The sequence below is a fragment of the Trachypithecus francoisi genome, unplaced genomic scaffold (assembly GCF_009764315.1).
Source record: "Trachypithecus francoisi isolate TF-2019V2 unplaced genomic scaffold, Tfra_2.0 Lachesis_group2, whole genome shotgun sequence".
Classification (NCBI taxonomy): Eukaryota; Metazoa; Chordata; class Mammalia; order Primates; family Cercopithecidae; genus Trachypithecus; species Trachypithecus francoisi.
The window spans coordinates 36472557-36499947 of NW_022681465.1; positions in this window are offsets into that span (position 1 = coordinate 36472557).

Below are 27391 nucleotides of genomic sequence, written 5' to 3' on the forward strand. Positions count from 1 at the left end.
GGTACAAAAGAAAAACCTATTTTCTGTGGAACAATTCAACCTGGCTGCAGAACTTTGCATAAGTAAAAAGGAGCCCAGTATTAGTAGCCAAGACAATGGGAAAAAAATGCCTCCAAGGCATTTCAGAAACCTTTACAGAAGCCCCTCTCATTACAGACCTGGTGGCCTAGGAGGGGAAAATGGTTTTATGAGCCATGCCCAGGGCCCCGCTGCTCTGTGCAGTCTGAGGACCTGATGCCTGCATTGTGGCCACTTCAGTTCTAGCCAAGGTTAAAATGAGCCAGTGTACAGCTTGAGTTGTTGCTTCAGAGGGTACAAATCCCAAGCCAAGGCTTGGCGGTTCCACATACTGTTGTCTGTGGATGCACAGAGGGAAACAGTTGAAGCTTGGGAGGCTGCACCTAGATTTCAGAGGATATATGGAAACACCTGGGATTTCCAGGCAGAAGTCTGCTGCAGGGTCAGAGCCCTCATGGAGAAGCTCTACTAGGGCAGCATGGAGGAGAAATGTGGGGTTGGAACCTTCACACAGAGTGCCCACTGGGGAATGACCTCATGGAGATGGGAGAAGATCCTGGAAAGGTAGATCCACCAACAGCTTGCACCATGCACTGGAAGAGCCACAGGCATTCAATGCCAGTCTGTGAAAGCAGCCATGAAAGCTGTACTCGGCCAAGCCACAGGGTTGGAGCTGCCGAAGTCCATGGGAGCTCATCCTTTGCATGAGCGTGGCCTGGATGTAAGACATGGAGTCAAGTGAGATTATTGTGGAACTTTAAGATTTAATGACTGCTCTGCTGGATTTGGGATATGCATGGGGCCTGTAGCTCCTTTGTTTTGGCCAAGTTCTTCCTTTGAAATGGGAGCATTTACCCAATGCCTGTCCTCGCATTGTATCTGGAAGTAACTAACTCGTCTTTTATTTTACAAGCTAAAATGTGGAAGAGAGAGATGTGCCTTGTCTCAGATGAGACTTTTGACTCTGGACTTTTGAGTTAATGCTGAAACAAGTTAAAACTTTCAAGAACTATTTGGAAGGGATGATTGTATTTTGAAATGTGAGAAAGACAAGAGGTTTGGGAGGGGCCAGGAGTAGAATGATATGCTTTAGCTCTGTGTCCCCACCAAAACCTCATGTCAAATTGTAATCCCCATTGTTAGAGAAGCGGCCTGGTAGGAGGTGATTGGATAATGAGGGCGGTTTCTGATGGCTTAGCACCATCTCCCTGGTGCTGTCTTGTGATAGAGTTCTCCTGAGACTTGCTTGTTTAAAAGTGTGTAGCACTTCCCACCTTCTCTCTTCCTCCTGCTCCTGCCATGTAGACATGCTTGCTTCTCTTTTGCCTTCCACCATGATTGTAAGTTTCCTAAGACCTTCCCAGCCATGCTTCCTGTACAACCTACAGAACTGTGAGCTGATTAAACCTCTTTTCTTGTGAATTACCCAGTCTCAGGTAGTTCTTTATAGCTGTGCAAGAATGGACTAATACAATCACCTTATACTTCCCAAGGTTCTTTTCTTGCTTCACTCTTGTCTCAGTCTCTTATGCTGGTTATTTCTTTTTTTCCACAGCCTATATGTGGATGTTTTGTGAAATTCTGTTTGTAGCACTTTTTTCTTTCACAATACACTGTACATTTGACCTTGGCAGTTTTATTCATGCCTATGGTTGCCTGCATAATTTTGCTCTGAACTAACTTTCAATTTTAAATTATCTTCTTCCCCACTGCTTCTGTATAAATATACCTCCTTGTCTTCATATGCTTGGAGTATTGATTCCTGATTCCAAGCTTTCTGTCCCTTGCCCACCCCTAGATTTGCCATTAAAGTGATTTTGCTACTACATAAACATAAAGACATCATTACTCTGCTTCACACCAATTAGTGGTTTCCCATTAATTATAGGATGAAGTCAAACTTCCTCAGCAAGGCAGAAAATACCCTTTATAAGCTGGCAAGTTCTTGAAACTTCAGTCTCACTTTCCACAATTTTTTCCTTTTAGATTCTTAATCCAACAATTTTGAATTATTTTAGTTACCCATGCCTGTAGTGCCACTGTAGGAACGGAACACAGCGGCACTATGTACTGGTGGGAATGTTCTTCCTTCCCTATTTGGCATATGTTTACTCATTCTTTGAAACGTTGTTCACATGGCACCTCTTCTAGAAAGTCTTTCATTTCTCTCTAAATACACAACATAATGATTACCCTCTTCTCGTTACTAATTCTACATCTTGTGTATATCTATCATTGAATATCCTAATACTTATTTTTAACAATCTGCTTACAAGTGTGCTTGCTACAAGTATTGAGGAAAAATACTATATATTTCATCATTATGTCTTCAACCCACAACAGAGTGCCTGGACCAGAATCATGCATAACAATTGGTTTATATATAGAATATAGAAGCTGATTAATGCATTTCCATAAATGAGGTTGAAATTAACAGCAATTTTTTAATGTGAGATTCATTCTTATGAACAAATTCAAAGTATATTCTTTAAAATTTGAAGCCTTGAGAAGAAAAATTATAAAGTCTGATAAAGATGATATGTTAGTAGCTTTATCCCTCATTAAAAAAAATTAAGTTTCCATGGGGTATAAAAATACTTCTAAGAAGCATAAACCTTCTATAATCTGGAATGTAGTGAGCTGGTTTCTACCCACTAATCAACAGCAATACAGTAAATGGTATGTCAGCACTTTTGTAATGAGGCAGCTGTTCGTAAATAGTTACAACGTGATTATATTAATTCACATTGGAAAAAAATGTTGAAAACATCCATACTAAGGAAACTGGCTATTATTAACCCACAACGTAACATTAAATTAAGCATATGCATGCACATAAACACCTTTACACACAATTTGAATACCAATATCTACATTAATTTTCTTTTCTAGATATAGGATGTGGTTAGATTAAAGCAGTTCCGCTGCAAATAATTGCTGTCTCTTACAATTTCTCAATTCATATGCTTGTGCAGTTAAAGAGCAATGGCCTAAAATGTATTATAAAAGGAAAATAAAAGACTCCCCCTACTCCCCTACACACTCAAGTGAAGACTTATAGAATGGTCTGTGATTAAAATAATTGTCATATTCTATAACCTGACCCTCAGCTTTTATAGTCCAGCATTTCAATTTTATAATTATATCCATTTCTACTAAGTTCTCAGGTGTTGAATCAGGGCAATCAAAATTACTAAAGAACAGTGTATAAATAAAAATGTAAAATTTATTGATGAATACATTTTCTAGTACTTTGAGTTTGCTTTCCTTCTTCTCAGGGCATTGCCTTCCTGAGCCATGTACCTGGGATGTTCAGTTAGAAGTCTCAGGTTTCCCTGGTAGGTTCCTTTCTGACCTCTGTAGCAGACAGAAGATACCAACCGAAAGTAAACAAATAACAAACTCTGATGCCACATTCTCCTAGCCATGAAAATTAAGTTGTGCTTCTGTCTCCCACTCTCTACTTCATACTTTATCTTTTGTTTTCCTCTGTCCTGAAATTATCTCTCTCAGCCTGGCTCTATGATCATGATACTTCTCTGAGGTAGTCATTCAGCATCCTTCAGAAGTCCTGATCGTGCCACACACAGCAGTTTGCCTGAAATCAATCCCCACCACCCCTCTCCCCACACTTGTCCCTGACATTTTAGAAACTTTCTCCTGCCAGCAAGCACTAACCTGCCTTTCTTGTCTAGGAGCAGCTAAAAGGAGACAGACTGTAAGTTAAAGAATCAGAATTGTTCAAACTATGTAAAAGATTAATAACCTTTTCTACTTAAAGGGAAATATTATACAAATCTCTAACTATTAATATAAATATGCCCCTGAGAGCTAAGATCTCTTTCCTCAAAGTTTGTCAAATTTCTAATTTTAAGTCCCCCTATTTTTCATTGGATTCCACAGGCTATCTCCTTTCTCTTAATAAATCCTCTCTCTGCTAAGCTACAACACAGTTGTGACCTTTCACTCATTACTCCTAAGAGTTGGTTTCCCAAAGTTTATGGTCTAATCTTCTTACTCATATAGAGAATTTTTCACATTTTTTATCCTCATAATAATTTCTTCACACCTCAGGGGCTAATCTCATCCATGTCATGTTTTTCTAATTTGCTGATAAATTTCCCCATATAGGAAAAAGGAAGACTGGCATGCTGGGCCTAGTCTGGGAGATTTGGCAGAACCCTGGATGTCTTGTGAGCAGGGTTTAGTACAGAGTGTGAATGAGGAAAGATCTGGAAAGAAAGTGAAATAATAAATCAAGCCAACTGTCCAACTATAGCATGAATTGAAAAATGTAAGAAAAGGAATAAACAAGTGTGATTTAGCAAATAGAAGCAAAAGGATGAAAAATACTGAGTTGGTGAGAATGTTGACCAAGTCATGCACTGTGGGTAGGTTGTAAATTGGTGAAACCATTTGAAAAATGGTCTAGCAAAGTCTACAAAAACTGAATATATGTATACATTGTAGTCCCCCAAAAAAGTATGAAACTAAAGGTTTGAAGTATCCTGGAGTTAAGTCTCTGGGATAAGTCTCTGGCATACATTGTATATTTTTATTTCATTTGGAAAATAAGGAATATTAATATTCAGAGTTCATATAGTGATTTGTTTTGGCTTGACTACCAAAGTTAATTTTCTAGCAATCAGCATTACCTAGCCAGAAATTTGTTTTAAAATATTAATTTATCTTTCCAAACAAAAAAGAGTTGAGGATCCCCTATAACATCTTATTAGGAGATAACTATTTTGATTATTTATTATTGCATAACTCTGCATTTTTCCATGTTGGGAAAGACTGGGATCCATACAACCAAGCCATCAACTCAAATATTCAACTCTAAGTTATACTTAAGAGAAATGTGTGCACATGGGGAGCAGTCTTTATAAGAGAATTTTGTCCTGGACTATAATAATGTTTCATTCTAAGGCCCAGAGTGAAGACTGTTAAGTAGAAAACCAGATAACAAGCATAATTTATGTTCTTACTTTTTAATTTTGACATTGAATAATGAAGGCAATTTTTGTATTTAAGGATGCATTATTGAAAATACATAATTTATTAAAATGTGCAGGAAAGTTAGGGATTACTGGAATAGGTAATCTACAAAGCGTAGGCTAACTCCGTTTCCAAATTTCTTCCTCAGGAGATCTAACAATATGTTTTGGCTTTACTATTTACTAAATTTCCTAAATACACTCATTGTCTTATAAAATTGGTATTCAGCTCTATTTTCCTTATCTCCTACATTTTCTAGATGATTGAATTAACTTATTTATTCACATTGCCTTAGGAGCATTCATTGCATGGAATGAGTGGGTTAACAATATAAACCAATGCTATTTAGTTTACATTAACACAGATTTTTCATTGGCAGTATGTTAGATATTAGTTTTGAATAATACACAAATACAATACATAGTGATCCATTTTGTAATGACTGATTATTTTACTGTGTGTGTTTTAAGATAAAAAGTGTACAAAAATCTATAAAATCATTTTTAGTACACAGAAAATGAATCCATAATTTAATCGTTTCAAGTAAATACTAAAAATATTATCATCATACTCTCCATTTAAATTTCTGATAAAATGAAATTGGCTTAAGATAAATAAATACACATTATAAAACTTTTTGGAAATAATTATCTCATTTTTTTTCTGGTGGCTTTTTATTTTTATTTTTACTTCTTTTATTATTTTTTATTATTATACTTTAAGTTCTAGGGTACATATGCATAACGTGCAGGTTTGTTACATATGTATACTTGTGCCATGTTGGTGTGCTGCACCCATCAACTTGTCAGCACCCATCAACTCGTCATTTACATCAGGTATAACTCCCAATGCAATCCCTCCCCCCACCGCATAATAGGCCCTGGTGTGTGATGTTCCCCTTCCCAAGTCCAAGTGATCTCATTGTTCAGTTCCCACTTATGAGTGAGAACATGCGGTGTTTGGTTTTGTGTTCTTGTCATAGTTTGCTGAGAATGATGGTTTCCAGCTGCATCCATGTCCCTACAAAGGACACAAACTCATCCTTTTTTATGACTGCATAGTATTCCATGGTGTATATGTGCCACATTTCCTTAATCCAGTCTCTCACTGATGGACATTTGGCTTGATTCCAAGTCTTTGCTAATGGGAATAGTGCCGCAATGAACATACGTGTGCCTGTGTCTTTATAGCAGCATGACTTATAATCCTTTGGGTATATACCCAATAATGGGATGGCTGGGTCATATGGTACTTCTAGTTCTAGATCCTTGAGGAATCGCCATACTGTTTTCCATAATGGTTGAACTAGTTTACAATCCCACCAACAGTGTAAAAGTGTTCCTATTTCTCCACATCCTCTCCAGCACCTGTTGTTTCCTGACTTTCTAATGATTGCCATTCTAACTGGTGTGAGATGGTATCTCATTGTGGTTTTGATTTGCATTTCTCTAATGGCCAGTGATGATGAGCATTTTTTTCATGTGTCTGTAGGCTGCATGCATGTATTCTTTGAGAAATGTCTGTTCATATCCTTTGCCCACTTTTTGATGGGGTTGTTTGTTTTTTTCTTGTAAATTTGTTTGGGTTCTTTGTAGGTTCTGGATATTAGCCCTTTGTCTGATGAGTAGATTGCAAAAATGTTCTCCCATTCTGTAGGTTGCCTGTTCACGCTGATGGTAGCTTCTTTTGCTGTGCAGAAGCTCTTTAGTTTAATTAGATCCCATTTGTCAATTTTGGCTTTTGTTGCCATTGCTTTTGGTGTTTTAGACATGAAGTCCTTGCCCATGCCTATGTCCTGAATGATATTACTTAGGTTTTCTTCTAGGGATTTTATGGTATTAGGTCTAACATTTAAGTCTCTAATCCATCTTGAATTAATTTTCGTATAAGGAGTAAGGAAAGGATCCAGTTTCAGCTTTCTACTTATGGCTAGCCAATTTTCACAGCACCATTTATTAAATAGGGAATCCTTTCCCCATTTCTTGTTTTTCTCAGATTTGTCAAAGATCAGATGGCTGTAGATGGGTGGTATTATTTCTGAGGGCTCTGTTCTGTTCCATTGGTCTATATCTCTGTTTTGGTACCAGTACCATGCTGTTTTAGTTACTGTAGCCTTGTAGTATAGTTTGAAGTCAGGTAGTATGATGCCTCCAGCTTTGTTCTTTTGACTTAGGATTGTCTTGGAAATGCGGGCTCTTTTTTGATTCCATATGAACTTTAAAGCAGTTTTTTTCCAATTCTGTGAAGAAACTCGTTGGTAGCTTGATGGGGATGGCATTGAATCTATAAATTACCTTGGGCAGTATGGCCATTTTCATGATATTGATTCTTCCTATCCATGAGCATAGTATGTTCTTCCATTTATTTGTGTCCTCTTTTATTTCACTGAGCAGTGGTTTGTAGTTCTCCTTGAAGAGGTCCTTGACATCCCTTGTAAGTTGGATTCCTAGGCATTTTATTCTCCTTGAAGCAATTGTGAATGGGAGTTCATTCATGATCTGGTTCTCTGTTTGTCTGTTACTACTGTATAAGAATGCTTGTGATTTTTGCACATTAATTTTGTATGCTGAGACCTTGCTGAAGTTGCTTATCAGCTGAAGGAGATTTTGGGCTGAGATGATGGAGTTTTCTAAATATACAATCATATTATCTCCAAACAGGGACAATTTGACTTCTTCTTTTCCTAACTGGATACCCTTGATTTCTTTCTCTTGCCTGATTGCCCTAGTCAGAACTTCCAACACTATGTTGAATACGAGTGGTGAGACAGGGCATCTTTTTCTTGTGCCAGTTTTCAAAGGGAATGCTTCCAGTTTTTGCCCATTCAGTATGATATTGACTGTGGGTTTGTCATAAATAGCTCTTATTATTTTGTGATACATTCCATCAATACCAAATTTATTGAGAGTTTTTAGCATGAAGGGCTGTTGAATTTTGTCAAAGGCCTTTTCTGCATCTATTGAGATAATCATGTGGTTCTTGTCTTTGGTTCTATTTATATGCTGGATTACATTTATTGATTTGCATATGTTCAACCACCCTTGCATCCCAGGCATGGAGCCCACTTGATCATGGTGGATAAGCTTTTTGATGTGCTGCTGGATCCGGTTTGCCAGTATTTTATTGAGGATTTTTGCATTGATGTTCATCAGGGATATTGGTCTAAAATTCTCTTTTTTTGTTGTGTCTCTGCCAGGCTTTGGTATCAGGATGATGTTGGCCTCATAAAATGAGTTAGTGAGGATTTCCTCTTTTTCTATTCATTGGAATCGTTTCAGAAGGAATGGTACCAACTCCTCCTTTTACCTCTGGTAGAATTCAGCTGTGAATCCATCTGGTCCTGGACTTTTTTTGGTTGGTAGGCTATTAATTATTGCCTCAATTTCAGAGCCTGCTATTGGTCTATTCAGGGATTCAGCTTCTTCCTGGTTTAGTCTTGGGAGAGTGTAAGTGTCCAGGAAATTATCCATTTCTTCTAGATTTTCTAGTTGATTTGCATAGAGGTGTTTATAGTATTCTCTGATGGTAGTTTGTGTTTCTGTGGGGTTGGTAGTGATATCCCCTTTATCATTTTTTATTGCATCTATTTGATTCTTCTCTCTTTTCTTCTTTATTAGTCTTGCTAGTGGTCTATCAATTTTGTTGATCTTTTCAAAAAAAAACAACTCCTGGATTCATTGATTTTTTGGAGGGTTTTTTTGTGTCTCTATCTCCTTCAGTTCTGCTCTGATCTTAGTTATTTCTTGCCTTCTGCTAGCTTTTGAATGTGTTTGCTCTTGCTTCTCTAGTTCTTTTTATTGTGATGTTAGAGTGTCAATTTTAGATCTTTCCTGCTTTCTCTTGTGGGCATTTAGTGCTATAAATTTCCCTCTACACACTGCTTTAAATGTGTCCCAGAGATTCTGGTATGTTGTACTGTGTTCTCATTGGTTTCAAAGAACATCTTTATTTCTGCCTTCATTTCTCTATGTACCCAGTAGTCATTCAGGAGCAAGTTGTTCAGTTTCCATGTAGTTGAGCAGTTTTGATTGAGTTTCTTAGTCCTGAGTTCTAGTTTGATTGCACTGTGGTCTGAGAGACAGTTTGTTATAATTTCTGTTCTTGTACATTTGCTGAGGAGTGCTTTACTTCCAATTATGTGGTCAGTTTTGGAATAAGTGTGATGTGGTGCTGAGAAGAATGTATATTCTGTTGATTTGGGGTGGAGAGTTCTGTAGATGTCTATTAGGTCTGCTTGCTGCAGAGATGAGTTGAATTCCTGGATATCCTTGTTAACTTTCTGTCTCGTTGATCTGTCTAATGTTGACAGTAGGGTGTTGAAGTCTCCCATTATTATTGTATGGGAGTCTAAGTCTCTTTGTAGGTCTCTAAGGACTTGCTTTATGAATCTGGGTGCTCCTGTATTGGGTGCATATATATTTAGGAGAGTTAGCTCTTCCTGTTGAATTGATCCCTTTACCATTATGTAATGTCCTTCTTTGTCTCTTTTGATATTTGATGGTTTAAAGTCTGTTTTATCAGATAATAGGATTAGGATTACCACCCCTGCCTTTTTTAGTCTCCATTTGCTTGGTAGATCTTCCTCCATCCCTTTATTTTGAGCCTATGTGTGTCTCTGCATGTGAGATGGGTTTCCTGAATACGGCAAACTGATGGGTCTTGACTCTTTATCCAGTTTTCCAGTCTGTGTCTTTTAATTGGACCATTTAGTCCATTTACATTTAAGGTTAATATTGTTATATGTGAACTTGATCCTGTCATTTTGATATTAACTGGTTATTTTGCTTGTTAGTTGATGCAGTTTCTTCCTAGCCTCGATGGTCTTTACATTTTGGCCGATGGTGTTTTTGCAATGGCTGGTGCCAGTTGCTCCTTTCCATGTTTAGTGCTTCCTTCAGGGTCTCTTATAAGGCAGGCCTGGTGGTGACAAAATCGCTAAGCATTTGCTTATCTGTAAAGGATTTTATTTCTCCTTCACTTATGAAACTTAGTTTGGCTGGATATGAAATTCTGGGCTTAAAATTCTTGTCTTTAAGAATGTTGAATATTGGCCCCCACTCTTTTCTGGCTTGTAGAGTTTCTTCTGATAGATCTGCTGTTAGTTTGGTGGGCTTCACTTTGTGGGTAACCCGACCTTTCTCTCGGGTTGCCCTTAACAGTTTTTTCTTCATTTCAGCTTTGGTGAATCTGGATGTGTCTTGGAGTTGCTCTTCTGGAGGAGTATCTTTGTGGTGTTCTCTGTGTTTCCTGAATTTGAATATTGGCCTGCCTTACTATGTTGGGGAAGTTCTCCTGGATGATATCCTGAAGAGTGTTTTCCAACTTGGTTGCATTTTCCCCCTCACTTTCAGGCACCCCAATCAGACATAGATTTGGTTTTTTCACATAATCCCATACTTCTTGAAGGCTTTGTACATTTCTTTTTCTTCTTTTTTCTTTAGACTTCTCTTCTTGCTTCATTTCATTCATTTTATCTTCAATCGCTGATATTCTTTCTTCCAGTTGATTGAGTCAGTTACTGAAGCTTGTGCATTTGTCACATATTTCTCATGTCCTGCTTTTTATCTCTGTCAGTTCTTTTATGGCCTTCTCTACATTGATTATTCTAGTTTTCCATTCTTCCATTCTTTTTTCAAGATTTTTTGTTTCTTTGTGTTGGGTACGTAATTTCTCCTGTAGCTCTGAGAAGTTTGATGGACTGAAGCCTTCTTCGCTCAACTCGTCAAAGTCATTCTCCATCCAGCTTTGATCCATTGCTGGCGATGAGTTGCGTTCCTTTGGAGGGGGAGATGCACTCTTATTTTTTGAATTTCCAGCTTTTCTCCCCTGCTTTTTCCCCATCTTTGCGTTTTTATCTGCCTTTGGTCTTTGATGATCGTGACGTACTGATGGGGTTTCGGTGTGGGTGTCCTTCCTTTTTGTTAGTTTTCCTTCTAACAGTCAGGACCCTCTGCTGTAGGTCTGTTGGAGATTGCTTGAGGTCCACTCCAGACCCTGTTTGCCTGGGTATCAGCAGCAGAGGCTGCAGAAGATATAATATTGCTGAACAGTGAGTGTACCGGTCTGATTCTTGCTTTGAAAGCTTCGTCTCAGGGGTGTACCCCACCGTGTGAGGTGTGGGGTGTCGGTCTGCCCCTAGTGGGGGATGTCTCTCAGTTAGGCTACTCAGGTGTCAGGGACCCACTTAAGCAGGCAGTCTGTCCCTTCTCAGATCTCAACCTCCGTGTTGGGAAATCCACTGCTCTCTTCAAAGCTGTCAGACAAGGTCATTTGCATCTGCAGAGGTTTCTGCTGCTTTTTTTGTTATTGTTGTTTAGCTGTGCCCTGTCCCCAGAGGTGGAGTCTACAGAGACAGGCAGGCCTCCTTGAGCTGCTGTGGGCTCCACCCAGTTCGAGCTTCCTAGCAGCTTTGTTTACCTACTTAAGCCTCAGCAGTGGTGGGCCCCCTCCACCAGCCTTGCTGCTGCCTTGCAGTTAGATAGCAGACTGCTGTGCTAGCAATGAGGGAGGCTTCGCGGGCGTAGGACCCTCCCGGCCAGGTGTGGGATATAATCTCCTGGTGTGCCCTTTGCTAAGACCCTTGGTAAAGCGCAGTATTGGGGTGGGAGTTACCTGATTTTCCAGGTGTTGTGTGTCTCAGTTCCCCTGGCTAGGAAAAGGGATTCCCTTCCCCCTTGCACTTCCCAGGTGAGGCGATGCCTCGCCCTGCTTTAGCTCTCACTGGTCGGGCTGCAGCAGCTGACCAGCACAGATTGCCCGGCACTCCCTAGTGAGATGAACCCGGTACCTCAGTTGAAAATGCAGAAATCACCCATCTTCTGTGTTGCTGGCGCTGGGAGTTGGAGACTGGAGCTGTTCCTATTGGGCCATCTTGCTCTGCCCCCGGATTATCTCATTCTTATGAATTTAGATCCTATATTTTCTAAGTACAGAGATATGATTACCTATCTTTGAGGCAAAAAGAAATTTTAAAGAATGCTTCCGGATACAGTTGGAACATGTTACAGCAAAACTACCAGACAAAATGTACAATATATAACATTTTGAAAGAGAAATGCGGTCCATAAAGATAGACTAAAAATACATAAACAACCATAACTGACTTTTAAGGACCAGAAAAAGAATAGAAGTGAGCCAAGAAAAAGACTGAAAACTCAGTTGAAAAGTGTGCAAAAGACGTCAACAGGCAATTCAAAAAAGAGAATATTCAAGTGCCCAATAACACACAACAATGTGCTTGATTTCACTAATTATCAGGGAAATGCAAACACAATGCTCCATAAAAGACCACTATATATATGCACTAGAAAGAGTCAATGAAAGGATGAAAAATAGTGAGTTGGTGAGAACGTTGACCAAGTCATGCACTGCTGGTAGGTTGTAAATTGGTGAATCCTTTTGAAAAATGGTCTAGCAAAATCTACTAAAACTGAATATATGGATACATTGTAGCCCAAATATTCAACTCTAAGTTATATTCGAGAGAAACGTGTGCACAGTTTTATCAAAAGATATCTAGAGTATATATTACAAATATATCTATAATAGACAAAACTTAAATACAACAATAGAAAAGACAGTTTATGATATATTTGCCCAATGGTATACTATGCAGAAATGAGAATGATCAATATACGACTGCATGGAACAACATAAAATGAGTCTAACAGACATAATCTCAAATGAAAACACACAAAAGAAGGTATAATGTATTTTTTTCATTTGTAATAGGCCAAAAACATACAAAACTAGGTTATGTTGTTAAAATTAGGTTGAACTTTATCCTTGGTCAGGACTGGTGAGGAGAGATCATTGAGCCTAGAATAGGACATAAGACAGGCGTCTGGGATGCTGGTATTGATCAATTACTTGGTCAGCATATTTAGTTACATGATTGTGTTCTGTTTATGAAAATTCATCATATATTTACTTATAAGTCATGATGTTGTACAATAAACATTAATCAACAAGTTAAAATATGTAGTCATGCACTGCACAATGACATTTTGGTCAATGATGGAACACATACAGAATGGTGATCTCTTAAGATTATAATTGAGCTGAAACATTTCTCTTGCCAAGAGATTTTATAGTGGTGGTAATGTGATAATGTAATATATATCCTTTTCTATATTTAGATATGTTTAGATACATAAATACTTACTGTTGTGTTGCAATTTCCTACAGTATTTAGTACAGTCACATTCTATACAGGCTTATAGCCTGGGAGCAAAAAGCTATACCGTATAGCCTAGGTTTATAGTAGGCTATACTATCTAATTGTGTGTAAGTAAACACACAATGACAAAATCACCTGACAACACATTGCTCAGAATGTTTGCCCCACCAATCACCCACCCACCCCCCTCCCCAGTTAAGCATTGCATTAATGTATTTGTTAACTAGAGCTTTCTTAACAAAGGTATCAAATATAGGTAGCTTAAACAACAGAAATTTATTTTCTCACAGTTATGGAGGCTAGAAGTGTGAGATCAAGATGTCCCTGGGTTGATTTCTTCTGAGGCCACATTCTGGGATTGTGAATAGCAGTCTTCTCCCTGTTTCTTCACATGGTCTTTCCTCAGTGTATGTCTTTGTTCTAATCTCTTCCTACAAGGACATAGTCTTATTCAATTAGGGTCCAACCTAATGAGCTCATTTAACTTTTGTTAATTTCACTATTTTATTTCAATTTTTAAATTATATAGACACATAATAGATGCATATTTTTATGGATTACATGAGATATCTTGATACGGGCATGCAATGAGTAGTAGTGACATCAGGGTAAATGGGGTATCCATCACCTTGAGCATTTATGCTTTGTGTTGTAAATAATCCAGTTATCCTCTTTTAGTTATTTTAAAATGTATGATAAATTATTTTTTTACTACAGTCACTCTGCTGTGCTAGTGAATACTAGGTGTTGTTCATTCTTTCTAATTTTTTGTATCCGTTAACCATCCCCACTTCCCCTCAATCCCCCTGCCGCTACCCTCCCCACCTTCCCAGTCTTTGGTTGGTAACCACCCTTCTACTCTTTATCTTTGTGACCTCTTTAAGGACCTTGTCTCCAAGTATAGTCACATTTTGAAGTACTGGGGATAGGACATCCATAAATGAATTTCAAGAAGGCAAAAAGCAACTAATAATTACATAATAAGAAAAATATAAGAAAGACAATAATGAAGACGAACGAAAATGTTTAAAATTTATTAGAAAACTAAATTATTTTTAACAATTACAACCAAACTAATTATTTTGGAAAACTTAAAAAGAAAGACAAACTTCTAGAAAAACCAATAAAAGAAAACAGAAAATAAACAAATAAGGCAAAGAGACGGAGAACATAGGTACATAAATGGCAAAGACTTAAAAGATACTATTAGCAACAGTTTTCCAATACCTTTGTTAATTTAGATGAATAGACAATTTTCTTGAAAAAAGCAACACAAGGAACTGTTGTTCCAACTAGCAAACATGGCAAAACCCTAAGATGAAATAATTAGTGCTATGATAAATAATTAGTATGATGAGTGTTACATGAGTAATTTATTAAATTATTTTCTGATGTTGAAAGTCAGTGAAGGCAACCTAACTTTTTCTAGAGGTTTGAACCAAATTTACATCATGTTCTTTACTTACAAAACCATAACAATATTTAAAATAGATGGATAAGCTATAAATATAAATTTAATAAATTATTAGATCAGCAGTTTTGTTTCTGATCCCTTGACCAAGCAGGAAAGGTGTTCACCTTTGGAAAAGTGCATGAGGCTGTCAGTGAATCTGCCCTCACGTTACAATTCTCCCTTTCCAGCTATGCCTACCAAATAGTAGCCATTTCTTAGTGGATGCCAAGGAAAAACTCAAAGGCACATAATGTGTACAAAGTACTTTACATAAATGGGTGTGCAATCTCTTTAATTAACTGAACATTTTAAGGTCTGTACTGTAAATAGCACAACTCAAAGCAATTGTAACTATTTTTATGCTGGCTATTTCTTTTTACAGTTGGTTGATTAAAATCTTATGCTAGAGACAGCTTTGAACTAGCCATGAAAATTCCTTTCTGGCTTAAAATGAGAAAGAACATCTGAACATAAGCCTTAAATATATACTTATTCTTCAAGGTCTATATGTACGTTCCTTCTCAGATCTGATTAATTATGGTTGTTGTTCTTTGTTTCAATAAATAGCTTATTATAAAATATATCAAAGTTAATAATTTCCAAATTTTTAATCCAAATTTTTTTCTTGGCTCATGAAATGAATTGGAACATACTTTAAAATAAGACTCTATTTAAACTTTCCCTTCCCTCCATTCTTCTCTCCATTCTTCTTTACTTCCTTTTCTTTCTTCCGGAATAACTTTGAAACATTCTCAGTAAAACTAATATTCAAACATTAACCTTGAAATTAAAAAAAGCAAAATATCAGCTAATTAAATTTGTGTCCACTTGTCTCTTGCTCTTACACTGATTGCTATCATTTAATTATGGTTAAGAAAAATAACATAAAACTCAGACATTTGTAAGTGTACAGTTCAGTGGCATTAGCTATATTCACAATCATGTGCAACAAATATCTAGAACTTTTTCATCGTATCAAACTGAAACTCTATTCATTGAACAATAAACCTGCATTTTTCTCTCTCTCTGGCCTCTGGCAACCATCCTTCTACTCTATCTATTAGTTGGGTTACTTTAAATATCTTATAAAAGTAAAAGCATACAGTATTTAACATCCTATGACTGGTTTATTTCATTTAGCATAATGTCCTCAAGGTTCATTCACGCTGTATTATGTGTCAGGATTTTCTTTTGTAAAGTTGAATAAATATTCTATTGAATATATATACACATAATTTAGAGCACATTTAGGTTCACAAAAAAAGTTGAGCAGAAGGTACAGAAATTCCCATATGAAGAACTTGGAGTCTGATGTTGGAAGGCAGGAAGCATCCAGAACAGGAGAAAGATGATGGCTAGAGGACTCAGCAAGTCTGCTGTTCCATCTTCTCCTGCTTGCTTTGCTCAATATTCTAGATTTTGGTTATCTAATACATATGTAGTTGTATCTTGTTTTAATTTTCATTTCCCTGATGGCATGCAATGTGTAACTACTTATCACACGCTTATCTGCCATCTATATATCTCTTTTTGTGAGGGGTCTGTTGAGGTCTCTGGCTCATTTTTAAATTGGATTGTTTTCTTATTATTGAGTTTTAAGAGTTCTTTGTATATTTTGTACGGTTATATTTCTTTGTTGTTGAGTTGTAGGAGTTCTTTATATATTCTGTATAGTGACCCCTTATCAGATACATGACTTGCAAATATTCTCTCCCATTTTGTAGATGTTCACTATTGATTGTTTCCTTTGCTATTAGCATGTTTCCTAGCTTTGATTTAATCCTGTTTGTCTATTTTTATTGCCTGTGCTTTGAATGTAATATCAAAGAAATAATTGCCAAATTCAATGTCATAAATCTTTTCCCCTATTTTATTCTAGATGTTTTATAGTTTTAGGTCTTAAATATAATCTTAATCTATTTTGAGGTAATTTACCTCTAATTGAGGTAAATGTAAAGAACCCAATCTTTTTCTTTTGCATATGGATATCCAATTTTCTCAAAAATATTTGCTTAAGAGAGTCCAATCTATTTTTTTGCATATGGATATCCAATTTTCTCAAAAATACTTGTTTAAGAGGTGCCCTTTTTCCATTGTGTGATCTTGGCATTCTTACTGAAGATTTTTTGACCATTTATGTAATGGTTTATTTCTGGAATCTGTTATATTTTAGTGGTCTATATGTCTGTCTTTATGCCAGTACATTACTATACCAGTATACTATAACAGTGTATACCATACTTATTTACTATAGCTTTGTAATATGTTTTGAAGGCTGAAATATGTGTATGGCCACAAATTTATTCTTCTTTTTCATGATTGTTTTGAATATTATGTTTCCTTTGAGTTTTCATGTTAATAATAGTGCTATTTTTCTATTTCTGCAAGCAATGCTACTGGAATTTTGATAGGGATTCCACTGGATTTACTTTGAGTAATATGAACATTTAAATAATATTGCCTCCCAATCCATAAATGTGGGGTGTCTTGTCACTTATTTGTGTCTTTAATTTCATTCAGCAGTATTTCATAGTTTTCTTTTTCTTTTTCTTTTTTTTTTTTTTGGCATGGCAAGGGATGGGGGAGGGTAGATATTTTATAGTTTTCAATGTTCAAGTCTTTGACCTCCTTGATTAAGTTTATTCTAAACTATTTCATTGTTTTTGACACAATTGTAAGTAAGATTCTTTCTTAATTTCCCTTTCAGATTGTTCATTGTATATAACAAAGCAATTTATTTTTGTGTGTTGACTTTATATCCTGTAACATTTCTGAATTCATTTATTAGTTCTATAATTTTTTGTGGAAGGATTTTTATTTCTCCACTCACAGAAATAATTTGTTTCTCACAGTTACTGCTCAAAGACTGATTATAGACCACCCACTCTATTGGGTTTTCCTCCAATATACTGAATTGTAATACTTCATTTACATGGCCTACATAATAGAAAATAATATTTTTTGTATTTAATCTCCTGCTTTCAGGTAATGTGGATACTTTTTGTGTGCGGCCTTCTTAATCAGGGAAAGAAATGTGAAGTACTGACACTGAAAGCTTAGGTTAGTTCAAGACTAAAACCCAGTATAATTCACTGATCATTGTAAAACTGTGTGGAAAATGTAACTGGGATGTCTCTTTCTGTAAATAGATCAGGGTACAAATGGAAAATTATTGGCCATATCACTAACACTCTTTTCAGTCAAGGCCTCAAGGCTTATCCCTGCTGGTCTACAGATTCTCTTGTGGTTACTTGGGTCCAAGGAGAAAAGGTGTCTAATTGTGTTTGAGTCTGTTTTATGAAGAGTTTATTGCTTAGTCTGCACAAGTATAATAGAGAACTGGTCACTATATGCAATGCCTAAAACACAGTGTTTGGCATAAATCACATGCTTAAGTAGCTACTGTGGATGCTTACTTAAAATCTTATCTATTGTGTAGCAATGTTTTAAGCTAAGATATTCCAGTTCCAAGTGTTTGCTTAGAAAAGAGTGTCCTCGTCAAATTGTTAAAGAGCCTTTGGGTCAAAATTCTTTGATTTCTATCTTCTAGTCATTTCTACATCATTGTCAACTTCCTTAAAAGTGACACTCTCAAGATCAAAAGACCCACAAGGCAAGTGATGAGGAAGAAATATAAACTTCAATAGATAAGCCACCCTTTCTTCATGCTTAAATAAAACTCTTCTTGTAAGACAAGGTTATGTTTGAATGGCAGTGGTAGAAAAACAAAGATGCCAGGGGTAGAGGGCTATGTCAGGACCATTTTCACAATCAGCTGCCACATAGACCGCCACATACTTTTTTCTCTCTTTCCCTCCCTCCTGTCTCAAGGATAAAGGCAAACCCACTGCTCCCATCTTCTTCCTTCCTTCCTTCCTTCCTTCCTTCCTCCTCCTCCTCCTTCTTCTTCTTCTTCCTCTTTTTCTTCTTCCTCTTCTTTCTTTCTTTTTTTCTTTCTTTCTTTCTTTCTTTCTTTCCTTCCTTCTTCTTTCTTTCCCTCTCTCTTTATTTCTTTCTTGTCTTTCTTTCTACCTATCTACCTTTCCCTGGCACTGACCTTGATTAAAGCCTTCTTTATTGCTATGATTTGGAATTTTCTTGTTTGTCCCCACCAATATTAAATTTCTTATGTTGAAATTTAAACCCTAGTGTGATGGTGCTGGGAGGTGGATCCTAGTAGGAAATGTGTGGCTCATGGGGATGGATCTTTCATTAATGGCTTGGTACTGTTCTCAGAGTAGTGAGTTCTTGCTCTTCTAAGAATAGATTGGTTCCCAGGGCAATGGGTTAGTTTCCCCCAAAGTGGGTTGTTATAAAGCCAGAACACCACACAGATTTGGTCCCTCTTTAAATATGCCCACTTCCCTTTGACTTTCTAAACTATGTTTTGATGCAGCATGAAAACCTTCACCAGAAACCAAGCAAATACAAGTACCATGCTTCTTGCATAGGCTGGAAAACTGTGATCCAAATAAACCTCTTTTCTTTACAAATTACCCAACCTTAGGTATTATTTTATAGCAATACAAAGTAGACAAAGACACTAACTTATCATGATTCCTAAATATGAATCTCCCCAAGAAGTTGCTGGAGATTGGGCAGTTGGGTGAACCATCAATCCTGTACTCGCAGAAGAGCTCTGGATGTCTGGACCTTTCCAGAACTCAGCATAATTATGAGGTAGTGGCTCTGCTAAAACAGACAAAAGGTCTTTGACTCTGCTAATATGACAAGAGAGAAATGTTATCACATCAGTGTTTTAGCTTGCATTTATTTTGTTACTAACGAAAGTTTGCATTTTGGCATGTTTAGAAGTTACTTGTAGCTCCTCTGCTGTGAGTTGCTAATGTTCTTTCCCATTTTTTTTTTTCCTATTGGATTCTAGGGTCACCATTGTGAACTTCTCAAATATTAAAAATAATCCTCATCTGTCACATCTCTGGTAGACTACTAGTTCTTAATGAATTAGCACAAGTTTCTAACAGCATATTGAAAATCACATTAACTGATTGACCAATGAATGAAATATTTTTCTTCGCCATTGTTATTATTTTAATACTTATTGCAATAGAAAAGAGTCTGTATTTGTTTTTTTTAATTTAAAAATGTTGTGGTATGAATAAAGAAAAGAAAAAAAAATGGTAATCTGGAGGTATACCCATAGGGTGTAAAGAGAAAAAAAGAGAAAGAAAAAAATAGAATAAAAATTATCAGTTGATTTACCAGCTACATTTCAGAAAATAACATGCCCTTGGATTGGATAATCTTAGAGGACCATAAAATATAATTACACATGATCTGTTAGAGTATTATCTATTATCTAATTATGTTGTCTTCTGTCTCCAAACTCTCCTGGAAATTTTAATTTTATAAGTTCACCAGGTACAAAAATTACAATCTTTTAATATTGACTGAAACTTTTAGTCTATTATTAACTTTTATCCCTGAAAGTCGCCCAATTGTTTGCCCAAACCTTCTTAATTGTAGTTTAAACTCCCTTTCCATAGTTATATACTTAGTAAAGAGAAAGATGACTACTGGTATCCTTCAACCTATAAAAACAGCAAACAATAAATAAAACAAGCTTCATGTGTTCTACTATTCCCTTAGACTACATTTTTTCTTAACTTAGTCCTGTCGTTGTTCTCTTACTCTCCTACTTCTTAATCCACTCACTAAATTCAATTGTTTGGAGGTTTTTAAAACTTTTATTCTAAAATAAATATAAACAAAAATATAGTTTAGAGAGGTTCTAAGTCCATAAGTTTCACTCAATTTCCTCCACTAACAACACCCTACATAATTATAGTAACAATTTCAAAATCAGGAGAGTGACATTAGTACAATATTGGTGAATAGTTCTATGCCATTTTTTTCATATGTATAGACTAATCAATACTGGAAACAAGATACAAAGCTATTCTTTCAGCACAAAGATCTCCCTTGAGTTGCTTCTGGATTGTCACACCAACCTCCTTTCACCCACCATCCCTGACCCTCATGAACCACCCAACGGTTCTCCATCTCTGTAACTGTCATTTTCAGTATGGTATAGAAATGGAATATCACCATATATAACCGTTTGAGATTGGTATTTTTAACTCGACATAATAATGCCTTTGAAATTCTCCAAGTTGTTGTTTTAGGATGGAAGTCTAGGAAGTCTGGAAAGTCTGAGATGAAGATTTGCATTCAGAGAGTTTGTTGGAAAGTACTGTTAAAATAACACTTGTGAGAGCGTGAGAAAAGTAGAATTGTGTAGAGGAAGAATTTGAACTGAAATGGATTGATTGCCATAGAGGCCTCAGCTCATTATACAGCAAACTCAGAAGCTGAGGTGGTTTTCAGAGATGTCCCTAATTACTTACTTTAGTAAGATTGACCAATCACTAGATACAGGCTGATCCTCTAAAGCAAGCTTGTCTGTCCAATCCACAACTTGCAGGTGCATGTGGCCCAGGATAACTTTGAATGCAGCCCAACACAAATTTGTAAAGTTTCTTAAAACATTAGATTCTTTGGCAATTTTTTTTTTTTTGCTCATCAACTATCCTTAGTGTTAGTGTATTTTATGTATGGTCCAAGACAATTCTTCTTTCCATGTGACCCAGGAAAGCCAAAAGATTGGAAATCCCTGCTCTAAAGGAAGCATAATCTTGTGTGAGACAGCTCCCTCCTGCTGAGGACAATTCCTGAAGACAAACTGGGCTGTGAGCCTTAAGCCATTAACATTGCTAAAAGATAAAGGAATGGGTGACTTAGCTCTGGAATAATGGCAAAGTCTGAATGCCACACCATAGAGTCTACTACAAGCTAATGATTGAGCTCTAAGAAGCTTTAAAGAAAATAAACACAAAATTCAGTCTTCTGCCCCCTTTCCCTAGTCATAGAAAATCTTATAAATGTATACTATAATTATTTAAAATGTATATTTCCATTTCATGAGTTAACTTCTAGAAGAGGAAAGGTTAAGTAAGGTTATCAAGAACTATATACCTATTACAGAAACATTTTATTTATCTATAATGTAGAAACAGAACATATTATCAACTGCATAATACCACTTGTAAGTGAATGTATTTATTTTTTAAATATGTACCTGGTGTGTTTTATTTTATAAATATTCAAGCCTATTTTGAATTATATTGAGTATTTTCCAATACTATACTGCTGTCCCTAAAACCACACTTTGAAATCAGAATATTTACCATTTCAAAAGGTTGTGCAGTCCTCCATTAATCTAATGAGTTCTTACTCTTCAATATTTCAAAAATATAAACAGATTTTTTCATGTAAATTATCTCTACTTTGAATATAATAGCAACAATTATACTAACACTACATTAACCAAATGAAATGTATTACTGATAAAAAAAATGTGCACAAAATTTTTCTGCTTTTGAAACATTGTTTCTGAATTATTTTCTCACAACTAGCTGGCTTAATTTTAATGTAAACAGAAGGTCACTAGAACCATGACATCAACTATGCTAATTCCTCAGTACCCAAATTTGAAATTTGAAACAGAAATTCAAATTTACAGTAAGTGTGAGTAGTAGAGCTTAGTGAATTATTACAAGTATATGCATGTTAAATTTCACATGAGACCTAAAATATTATAGAAGCTTTCATCCAAATGTTATTGAACTTTCACCAAATTGAAGATCTATGCTCAAGGAGCAGCTTCTTAGTTGTTCATGTACAGAATAAATTCATAGTCTTCAACAAAACTCAAATGTCCCTGAAAGATGATGGGAAAGCAAATGTTGAGGTCCTTGGATTCCTGCAGAGCTTGAATCTCATCCTTTAGCTCTGAAGACTGGAAGCAGCTTGATTTCTAGTTAATGGTTTGTTATGTCTTTTGAGTACAAGACAGCAAAGGCAATGCAGATTTAGGGAAAAGAAATGCTATTTCCTGCTTAACTTCCAAGGGTACAGGTGTAAAAGTACACAGGATAACAACAGACAGTAAGAGATGATGACTTCTTTTCATATATTTGCATAGCTATATGTTTCAGAAAAGGGAAGAGAAGCAACTCTCTTCGTATTAACCCCTAAATTGTTCAGTCTATTAGAAAATTCCTGTTAGTGAATTCAAGGCACTTCAGTGTTTAGGGGTATGTAAAACCATGTCCCAAGTACTTTAATAATTTAATGTAATTTAAATATTATATTGGTCATTAGATTTTTTATTATTCTCATTTTGGAGATTGAGAATCTAAAGTATAAGGGGTGGGGTTTGGGAGTGAACATCTGCTACATTATATGGTGAATAAGTGGCTGGACCAATATTTGAATCCAGCTCTATATGGTACTAAAAATATGCTCTTTTGACACCACCAGCAATCATAATTTGACAGCCTGAGGGCCAAGTATGATACACAGACAGCTTTCTTTGGCCTACATAATTATTTGCAACAATTTAGAATTATTTGCCAAACTTGTAAAAAGCCAGTGACTTTACATAAAAATGAAAAAAGTTGGCATTCCTCTTTGTCAACAACCAAATGGAGTTTAGCAGTGGTTATGCCCCTTACTTAGGGCATGGCTTCAAAACAGTTTCCCCAATTCCTTCTACCACCCTTTCACTGATGTTGGAAGAGATATGCTTGAGAGTCTGTTCTTACTTATTGTTATGGACTGAATTGTGTCTTCAAATTCATATGTTGAATACCTAACCCCCAATATAATTATGTTTATAGATGGAGTCTTTAAGAAGGTAAAGATAAAATGAGGTCATGAGAGTGGGGCCCTAATCTTATTGCGATGGCGTCCTTATAAGAAGAGTGACAGATACCAGAGATCTCTCTTTGTCTACAAAACATAGAGGAAAGATTTTGTACGGACTTTGCAAGAAGGTGGCTGGATGTCTGCTAGCCAAGAAAAGAGGCCTCACCAGAAACCAACTCTGCCAGCACTTTGATCTTGAGCTTCTAGCCTCCAGAACCGTGAGAAAATAAATGTCTATTGTTTAAGCTACCCGAATATGCCTATTGTTTAAGTGACCCAACTATGCCTGTTGTTTAAAATGTCTGTTGTTTAAGCCACCCACTATTTTGTTGTGGCAGACAAGCACACTAATACATTTGTATCCAGCTGTCTTCATTAATTTCCTTGCTGTTACGTGCCTGGTCCACTTATCTGAGATCACTATATGATTTATCTCCACCTTTCCATAAAGTAGGCACCATAAGTTTTATGTGTTTTTTAATATTTTATAAGTTTATATAGAATATATTTTATATTTATAAGTTTTTAATATTTCCATTTTAACCTGCCCTTCATCAAATTCTAATGAAATATTGGGGGATTAAGATATAGAATTATTAGGAAACAATGCTGCAGGGTGCTTATATATCATAAGCAATGTCTTTAAAAAGTAATTTCGGCCAGGCACAGTGGCTCAAGCCTGTAATCCCAGCACTTTGGGAGGCTGAGATGGGCGGATCACGAGGTCAGGAGATCGAGACCATCCTAGCTAACACGGTGAAACCCCGTCTCTACTAAAAATACAAAAACTAGCTGGGCGATGTGGCGGGCGCCTGTAGTCCCAGCTACTCGGGAGGCTGAGGCAGGAGAATGGCGTAAATCCGGGAGGCAGAGCTTGCAGTGAGCTGAGATCCGGCCACTGCACTCCAGCCCAGGCAACAGAGCAAGACCCCACCTCACAAAAAAAAAAAAAAAAAAGTAATTTCATGAGGAGAAAAATGATGACAAATAGTATGATTGTATTTATGGAAAGATGCACCCACAGATACAGAAGATATCTGGGAGGATGTTCATCACAGTAATTATGCAAGAGATACTAGTATAAACTGTTGTTGTATAAAGATTGAATTATTCACAAAAAATGTATCATTTTTACATAATCAAATAATATAAAAAAATACTATGTAATATATAGAGACAGAAGGTAGAAAATGTAAAATACATTGAACATCATAATTTCCAACTAGGATTTATTATCTGTGAGGGTGCACACTATTTTCTGACCATTTACCAAGGTATTCCCAAGGGCCTTTACGCTATAGATATGGAAGAAATATTTGTAAAGAGAATGAATGCATATTCCAAATCCAGCATACTGCAGTGGAAGTAAAATAGACTAAATCTAAGAGAATGGGTTCCATTCCATACTCTTTCACAAACCCTTCAGTGCTACATAACTCCCCAAATTTAGTCCACGCTTACTTTCTACTTAAAGTATTCAAACTAAATGATTAAATTTAGATTTTGCTTATGAATCTGAGCACTCATAAGACCCCAAAACAGAGATTGATTAAACAGTTTGTGCATGGGATTGTTTCAGTAAATGTCAGGCTTGTTTTCCAAATGGTGAGAAATAGACGTCTGAGCTAAGGCACTGATGAACACTATCACTCATATTAAATATTGCAACGACAAAAGGATAAAATAAATTGATGTAATATGGCTATGCAATAAGAACAATTTGTCCAGAGAAATCAGTAAATAGCAATAATTTTTAGTATGTTATCACTTAAAACACTTTAAGAAGTTTCACCTATTACTGAGTGTCTAAGAAAAACTTACAGATAATCAAACATGTTGTTACTGTGCTCTACTTCTGAAACATTTTTGAGGGAATCCTTAAATGTCATTTTTTAGTATTAGAAGAACATTGCTGAATAACTGCTCTAGTGCATTCTGTCTAATTTTAAAGAGTTAGCATAGTTGTAGAAACATCTCATTTGCTCTCTGGGGGCAATTTATATACTAGAGCAATTAGACTTGTTTAAAGAATTTGCCAACATATTTTTGAGAATATTACATCAAATTACCCAAAGTTACACCTTTTTAAATAATAAGTAAATGTATTTGGCATGATTTAATATTCTAAAAATGCATAAAAGTCACCTACCTTCCTTTATTTGTATCCAACCCTTACTTTCTTTCACATGCTCTCCTTTGGTGGTATCACAGACATAGATTTTTGAGCAACAAATGATACATTGAATGTTAGTGACCATATTTGGAAGAAAATGAAAAGCCCATTTACTTCATTAAGCTTTTAAACATTTAGAGAATTCTGTAATATCTGAATGAAATGTTTGATAGGAGATGAGACCCTGAAATTTTAGAGGTCATTAAAAAATGATGGAAATATTTTTAAGAATGCAAAGCACAGGCATCTCTAAACATGAAAATGTATACATATACAAAGCATTCCAATTGTATTTCATATTAAAATGACTTGAATTTGGACTACACCTTGCATGTAGTTTAATTATAATTATTTGAAAGTAGATTATTTTTAGCCTCTTTTCTACTAACAAAAAACACACTTGTTCAGCCCACTTCCACATTTACTGGATGGTCCAAAGACTGATTAAATATAACTTAACAGCTAGACATTGATATGTGTTAGTCTATTTGTTTATATGTATATATCTACAAACTATTAATAATGTGTGCATGCTTGTACTACATTTTACTACAAATGTAAGAGAGTTAGCTTTTTCTCATTTTTTGAACTGTCCATAAATATTTTTCTCCCAGGATAAAATGCTTCCTACTGTCAGTAAAAAACATAAAATAAATATTCAATAAATTTTTATTCAGCACTTACTATGTGCCAGAGAATATTTGCTAGACACTAGTAATGTATCAGTAAATAAGAAAAACACGATTTCTGCCCTGTGAAACTCACCATCTAGCGGTGAAACACAAACAACAAAAAGGCATTACCAGTAAGATAAGCATTAAAAACTAGCAAAGGAAAGTGGTCCATTCTATGGGAATGTATAGTAAGTGCATTGACCTTACTTTAGAGAGTCATGTAGGCCTCAAGGAGAATATGTTGAAGAGGACACTTACAGAATTCATAATATTTAACTAGATAAATTAATGTTTAACTAGAGAAAGAGCATTTCAGACAGAATACAGAACTCAGCAGCAAAAAGGAACAAGTTGTATTCAGAGTTTGCAAGAAGTCCCAGCAGCAGGGTAAGAAGGGAAGGGCAGGTCGGTAGATAATGCCAAAACAGGATCATGAAGGTCTTTGAACAAGTGGAAGACACCAAAAGATGAGAGAGTAGCTTTGCAGTATTTAAAAAGGAAGAGAATTTCTTCCAAAAAGTAATTTACTTATGAGACTATATCACATCAGAAAACATAAAAAACATTTGCAGGTTTAGATGGTAAGAAATACAATTAATAGACATTACATGTTATAAATGATAGATAATACATAAATATTTAGAAAGTTTTGGCAATATCTTCTATTTTCACAACTGCAATAATAATGAAGTTATCCTTCATGCCTAGGCTTATCTTTCTTATTCTAACCTTTACATTAATAGAAAATGTATTAGATAAAAGTCTTACGAATAATTTGAAAAATAAAGAAATAATTATTTAAGGTACCTCAAAATTTCAAATAAACTATTCAAAAGAAGGATTTGAAAATGTCTTTATATTCAGTGAAGACTATGGGAATGATAGTCAATTTAGGTCAGACGTTTCCTGAGAATGGATCATTTTATTTTTATCTACACATTTTTCTTTCTTAATGGCTAGCAAACAGATGAATGTAACACATTATTAATGCAGCTGTCTGAGTAAAAATTTATGTTCTTATTTTCTTGTCTGTTAGATGTTCAACTGTAACCTGACTGTATGTTTTGGGGGAGAATGCTGATAACTTTTTAATCCGATAGTAGTAAGATCCTATGCTATACTCTGAGTTTATAGCTACTGTTACTGCTGGAGGAGAAACATGTGGA